Below are 7,860 nucleotides of genomic sequence, written 5' to 3'. Positions count from 1 at the left end.
AAAACCCTATTAGAAATGAAACATGAAGATGGTAAACCCGTGTGTGCCCATGTTCTAGGAATGAAATCACACATCGATAGGTTGATAATGTTGGGTGCGTCATTCCCGGATAAGTTAGCTGTGAACTGGGTTCTGTAGTCACTTCCCGAATCATATAATGAGATCAAAAGAAAGTATTATATGATGGATCATGACGAAAACCTCATTGACCTAACTTACATGCTCATTGCTGTTGAATCAGAAATAATTTGGCAAAGCAATGGAGCATATTTGTTGGGAAAGTCAACCAACCATGCTTCTGAGGACGTTTTAGGAGAACAGACATGCATTTGCTGCCAAGGGAAAGGGCGTTGGATACAAGTCTTCCCTAAGAGCCTGAAGAGTCCAGAAGATGGGAGAGTCAAAGAGTATGGCTGTGCTTCAGGTAAAATCCATTATCTAACTCCATTAAGTTCCTATTCATTGATTCTTAATACATAATGTGATAAGATTGCATTTGAATGTTTTGCAGGATCAGTGAAAAGAAAGGAAGCTTGATGAAAGAGCAAGATGAGTCTAATCACGAAGAAATGGATCTCGATCGCATGGATTCGAAGATTAGACTTTGAGCTTAGAAAGTTATGATATAATTGTTAGGAATATTTGACTACATAGTTTTCAGTTGATTTTGCATTGTAAGGACAAATGTTTTCCGCTGATTTTATGAATAAAATAAATTTTGATTTGACTCATTTATTTATTTATTTATTTCCTTACAATGAAATCATTATGAAAAATTGATGTTTGCATATTTCTACAACGAATGGATGTGATTCTTAATTATGATAATAGTGGAAATGTCAAGAAATTACCAAATAGGGAGAGTTTCTCATCGCCCAAGTTTCAATTGGAAAGAAACTTGGAATCATGCAACTTGGTTGCACGATGAATGAGAAATTTCATATTTGGAAATTAGACTAAGTCGTTGACAAAGTGTCAAATGAAGGACTAGGAGATCGAGTACACAAAGTTGTGTGTTGATCAAGTCCACCACAAGAGTAACAAGACATTCGTCATGGTTTACTAAAGGTTTAGTAAATATGATTATACTTACAAGATTAAGTGTAATTTTGAATTGATTGAAAAGGTTTAAATCAATAGCAGAACGAATAAGAAGAATCAAGTAGGCAGAAAGATAAAAGTTTCTCTATTCTAAGAAGAAGGGAGAGTACCTTTTATGCTTTATGATAGGTCTTAATGATTAAGAACCATATCTCAATTGATCCTCTAAATGAATCTTTGTGCAATTGTATGTCTAAGAAAGAGGAATCGGGAATTGAAGAAATGGTTAAATCAAGAAGTCAATCATAATTCGTTCCAAAAACAAGTCTTAGAGTTAAGATTATGACATTGAGTGACAAGTCTCAAGAAGGTTTATAACATTCATCAAGTGTAGAATTTGGAAAAGGATTTTCTTATTTTCATACATTTGAAATTGGAAAGTTGTGATGTCTTGGATAAGACATAAACCAACTAGGACCAATTTATGAAGTGTTTTGTCTTGATAAAAGCTACACTAACTCTTGAATATTTGTTTGTCAAGAAATGCTCATTGACAAAAGAATCTTATATGTCAAGGAGTCAGTGGGAGTCTTAATGGTCTTGAAAAGTTTCAAGAACTAATCAAGAATAAACCTTATCGATCATCACTAGCACACGAGTAGAGGTTTACAATCTATCGTCTTGACATTATCTTGTTTCTGTGTCGTTCAAATTGAGTTAATTATGCATGTGAGCCCTGCGAGTTCTCATTTGAATGCATAAAAGGCAAGGACCTTGATCAATGAAAAGTACATTGATAGGAAATGGTGAGCTGCTTAACTACTTGGAAGACATGGTGGGCAGCCGTGTTACCATAAGGCAAGAAATCAAGATTAAGAAAGTTCGGTCCATATGAGTTCGAATTTGTCGTAAACTTTGTTTTTGACAAATTCACATGGATAGGAACACATACACCATTAAAATCTAAGTGTCGTAATATTCCCTCCTTCATGAAAATGACTGTGAGGAAATGCTTTCACTAAGAAAGATTTTAAGAAGATAGTGATTGTGTAGTTGTATTCTCGAATTCGATTATGGTTACGGTATCCCTTTCCATGATTCGAATTGTGAGATTTGGCAATTAGTCTTAATTGTTTAGACACACATATGAGCTATCTAAAGGAAAGGTTTATAAGCTTAGATAAAGGATTATCAAAGCATTAGGTATTAGAAACATGAACTTAAGAAATTCAATAATTATTGTTTTCTGGAAGTTAAGTTGGTTTCTGAATACATGTCAAAGCTAGTGGGAGCATAAGTGTTACGTTTATAATAATCATCATGATAGTGGGAGCATAAATGTTATGATTGTATGGTTATTAAGGCAAGTATTGCAAGTTAGCAATATTAATTACAGAAAACAAGAGTCATACTTTGCAAAGTAGTAAGGATGTAAAGTTGTTTTTCTATAATTAAGGGAGAGAATATTATGCTTCATTTCAAAACTAAAGGCTTAGGTTATGGAATGTTAATAAACTTAGTCAAGGATACATAATGAGTTCTTAAATTTCGATTATGATTACGGCATTCCTCTTCATAATTTGAATCATAAGAACGTGACACATAAGATATTATGGCAGAAGATTGATAAAGTATCAAATCTTTATGTAAGACATTATGCATCGTGTCCCATACGCTTCGGGTATAGGATAGATTGCAAATGCAATAATATTTGACCATTCTAAAATTTTCCAAATGTCTAGCGCATTTAGAGGGAAAAGGACTAGAATCGGTTTTGACTAAGATAATTAAACAACTATCAAAGGATGATCCAAAGCTTGCTAAGGATTGGTCGCTTGTGAGTAGTTGGAAATATGATATTGGATGGAGCATATCGACATTATTATGAATAGATAAGATTCTATTAAGAATGAGTTGTCATATGGAAAATATGGAAATGTTTCCATATTGGGAGTTGGATATTGAGAATCAATGTCTAGATTAGAAACTTTTATGCAAAAGGATGTTCAAAGGAATGTACTTTGAGTGAAAGACATCACATCTATGGAATTGTCTTGTAACAATCCCCGATAGAGGACTTTGTAATTTTATTGGCAATAGTCATTGTGACTTTTGTGCTATGACATTACGAAAGGATCATTGCATAAAATGTTAGAATCTAGCATATTCTATAAGTGGCAAGAATTTGATATTCTTTCACTTGTGGAAAGGATTAGGTGTTGTGAAATGAGTATGATTGGAAATGTGTTCATTTGATCTATTTCACAAAGCAAGAACCGTATGTAAATATTATGTGCATGCTAAAAGCATGGGACAAGTGTGGTAAGTAATTCAAGTAAGAAGTTGATTACCCGAAACGACAAATAATGAGTAATCGATATGGTGATAAATAAAAGGTGTTTTATTTATACTCAAAGGTTGAGGCCATATGGGATTAGTATTATTCTTGTGTTTCACTTTGCATGTTTTGACTTCCTGAATAATTTAATTGGTTAAGAACAGTCAAATTATTCGAACGGGCCACAGTCGTTCATATGTTGGAAGTAGGTATGAATAAAGACTGTCGTGAATTGGTGTGTGGATTGTCTAAAGAGTATTAGACATAAGCAAATGTTTGCTGCAACGTTCATGAGTGCTTATGAATATGATTTGAGCATTGGATTAAACCCACGCTCACTTGGATCACTTCATGGATTTCATCACGAGTGATTGGTGAGACGATAACATCTTATATTCTTGAAACCAAGATGTGTGAGTTGCATCTTGCGAGTCGGTTGCACATTGATAATATGTAAACGCACCAGTAACTTGGTGTTATAAAACATATTATTGTGTGTGATTCGGTGAGTGAGTGCAAGCGAGCATTGAGGAAAAGTTTATCCGTTCCTTTTATCCAAAGTAGGGTGAAAGCGATATATGTGGGCCCCTCGATGATTTAGTGATGGCACCTAAGCGCTTGGCCAAGCCGGGACTAAATTGATGTGTTCAATTGTAGTCTATTGTCAGTCGTCATAAATCTGAATTCGGGAAACAACACATAGATAGAGAGAATGATTTAGATCCATGTCTCAGTCTATACGATATCTAGAATGGAGGAATATATGATCCCTTATCTAAAGGACACGCGTATCTGATAAGATCAGAGTTGACAGTGGCTTTAGAAAGCTACGATTGCAGATCGGGATCTGAAGTCATATGCGGAATAGTTATTAGACTTATCCAAGTGGGAGACTGTTGGATTAGTGTCTAAGTCCATAACTATTTTGGCATGTACTTGACCCGATGGTGCATGGTCCTTTTGGGTTGCCTTCATCAAAGCAACTTGATAGGATGAATTATGGAGAGAAAGGATTAAATATGATTTATTAATATATTATGAGAATAATATATTAAAGGAGAAATCATATTGTTTAATTAATATTAGTCAAGAATTAATAAGAATTAAGTTTGTGGCTAAAAGACATTAATTAAACTTAAGGGACTAGAACTGTCAATTGTGTGATAGTTGAATATTGGGCTAATGGACTCCATATTAAAGGGGTGGACGAATTTTATGGGGAAACCCATTAGAAATCGTCCAAAGGCATTTAAGAAAAGAGTACATGGGTTGCTTAGGGCCTAAGCATCCAAATTAGGGTTTCCTTGTTAGATAACCCTAATAGCCTCACTATTTAAGGAACCCTTAAGCCCCAAAAACGTGTAGAACTTGTTCTCTAGGGTTTCCAAACGTTTTGGGCAGCCTCCTTCTCTTTTCTTCTTCATCCTCTTGCTCTTGGTGTTTGTGAGCCATTAGAGGAGTGACATTTGTGACTCTAAGCTTTCTAAAGTCAATACAAGAAGGATTTGAGATTGTTATTGCTACATAACAATCAAGGTATGATCTAAACCCTAATTCATATGTTATATTGATTATCATATATTAAATCTAGGGTTTATAGTCTTGGATGAATTGCATGTACAATAGAGAAACCTAGATCCAAGCATTAGGGTTTGTATGAGCACATAGGATGTTCGTATGGCTAAAACCCATCAGTTTTGTCTAAACCCATTAAGAAGGACTTAGGATGGGTAAATCTAGAAACTTTACGCTTAATAAGTCTTTTCCAAAGTGTTTATGAAGTTTGGAGTTCAGATCTGATGTATAGGGGCTTAATCCTTTAAGATAGTCCATCAGAATGAGGTACTTGGCAAGTCCAGGGAGGGACTCGACGAGTTTAAGTGAATTGTCCCTTTTTCTGGTTATGGGTGAACTCGACGAGTTAGGGGAATGACTCGGCGAGTTGACTCGGTTTATCACGAGTCTGGTTAGCCAGGGAATTTGGCGAGTCAGGGGCTTACTCGACGAGTTGGTTCGCGATTGCAGGATTCTGAGCTTTTGAACTCGGCGAGTTGATGGAGCAACTTGGCGAGTCAAGTCAACCTGGAAGTGTTGACTTTGACCATGGACCGTTGACTTTGACTTTTACCAGAGCTGACTTAGTTTGACTTCAGGAGGGCATTTTGGGACTAAGTGTTATGTTGGTATTGGTAGCTCGGGGAGCTAGGGGAGCAGCAGTTCGGGGAATTGTCGGATAGCAGCCAAAGGTTTCATCCAGTCTTTAGTTGTGCGAGGAGAATTTTCCTCCAGGATGAACGGGTCTAAGGCACCAATGTCGGCCTGTTTAAGTAGTAGAGTATGCCGTGGTGAGCCCGATGTCGGGGAGAACTCGATACAATTTATATGTTCCAGACTTCTGTCCGATGCCAGGGCGGTCCTGAGAAGTAGTTAAGTATGCTTGATGTCTTTGTGATTCATGCATGTTTATGTGTTATGTGTTATGTGTCCCAGACTCCGGTCCGATGTCGAGCAAGCCCAATGCAGTATATACGATTATGTTATAGGTTATATGTTAAGTGTTCCAGGGTAAGCCTGATGTCGGGGCAAGCCCGATGTATGTTAGTCATTATGCCATGTATTATGTATTTCGGGGCAAGCCCGATGTATGCTAGTTTATATGTTATATGTTATATGTTTAGGGCTTCGGTCCGACGTCGGGGCAGCCCGATGCAATTTATGTGATTATGTTATATGTTATATGTTCCGGGATTCGGTCCGATGCCGGGGCAAGCCCGATGCATATTATGTGATTATGTTATGTGTTTATGATATATGTTTGTTGTGTACGTACAAGGGTGAGCCTGATGCCCGATGCGGTCGGATGCTGGGGTGAGCGCAATGCCAGGCAGGATTCTGATGTCGTGATTCGTCCTGATGCTGTTGGGAGTAGTCCCGGAGTTATTGAGACAACCCGATATTTCAACTTTATGTAATGACCTAAAAAGTCAAGTATTGTAACCACTTTTGATATAACGAAATTAACTTCGAAAATAAAATGTCCAAAAAGTCTCTAATTAATTACCTACTATGTTTGATGTCATTAAACCGTGATCGTACGTAAAAAGAACGCCCAAATCTGACTTTGTAAAATGAAGTTATGATTTTTCCAAGTTCGGCTTAGCGACGGACAACTAAAAACTCGAATCGGAGATCGAGCGACTTTTGGCCGGAATGACCTAAACGAGAATCGAAAGTCTCGACAATGGTATTACAACGGTAAAAAGTCTGGCAAAAACAGATGTCAGATAATGAAGTTATGAATTTCTAACGAAATTTTCTTACCGCGACCTTTTAAAAATAAATAATAAAAATAATTTCAAAATTTGCCGACGGAATCTAAACAAAAGTTGTAGAGCGTAGTCTCACCTACGCGTGGATATAAAGAACGTCGAAAACGGAGTTCGTAAGAAGAAGATATTAATTTTTGAAGTTTATTAAATAATTAAAATATAAATTTTATTATTTAATCTTGGTATTATCTGAAGGAGGAGTCACCAAGTCGATCCGAGTTACGCCCAACGTACTCGAGGCCTAGGCCTCGGATCGTGCATGTCGCCCCTATGCGAGGCTATGCCCCGTCCCATCCTAAGTTCTGAAGCAGTCGAGGATGCGGTCACGCATGACGCATGCGTACGCCCAGCGTACCGAGACGGTTCCCACCTCCTATAAAAGGGATGCGAGGGTTCCGAAGAAAAGGGCCAATTCCTCTCATCTTTCTTGCGTTTTGCCTCATTTTCCATGAACGTACTATCCTGAAGCCCCGGTTTCCTTGCTCATGTCCCGAAGGTCATTTGTGCTCCCGAGATTCCCAAGAGTCCCGAGAAAATCCGCTTTCTCGAATCGAAATTCTGCTCGGTTTTCATCTAGCCTTTTTCCAATCTTTCAAGTGAGTTCATACCCTTATAATCCACACTTTTAAATGTTTTATAAATTCTTTTATATGCTTTTAAGGGGGGGGGGGGGAATACAATTAAAACACACGATTATTATCGTGTGTTATATAAAGTTTCATTATACACTTTTTATCAACGGAATCATATGTGATTTATAACTATTATAGGGAAACTTTCGTATGCAAAATATATCACGATAACATCATATCTTTTTTTTGAAATGAATAATGTTGTTATATATGTATAAATCAAACACTCTGCTCATACTGTATGTATATGTGTCTATCTTAGACACTATAAAAATTATACTTTTCATAACAAGTGAGCATTTTACTAGGGATTACTATACAAACGAGACACACTTTTAGAAAACTATAATAGGTATAGTTTTACGAGAACATTACGAACTTTTACATACTAGAAATACTATTTCAAGAAGTTTACTTTCACATACAAGAGCAAACGAACATTTTCACATGTAAATCTATTTTATACTAAGTTTTGTGAGACATTAACTTCAAGTACGTTCGATTACACATTCTAAGTCCG

This window comes from Lactuca serriola, chromosome 2 (genome assembly GCF_051521515.1).
Source record: "Lactuca serriola cultivar US96UC23 chromosome 2, Lser_US96UC23_V15, whole genome shotgun sequence".
Classification (NCBI taxonomy): domain Eukaryota; kingdom Viridiplantae; phylum Streptophyta; class Magnoliopsida; order Asterales; family Asteraceae; genus Lactuca; species Lactuca serriola.
The sequence above is the reverse complement of the archived record's forward strand: the minus strand, read 5'-3'. Positions refer to the sequence as shown.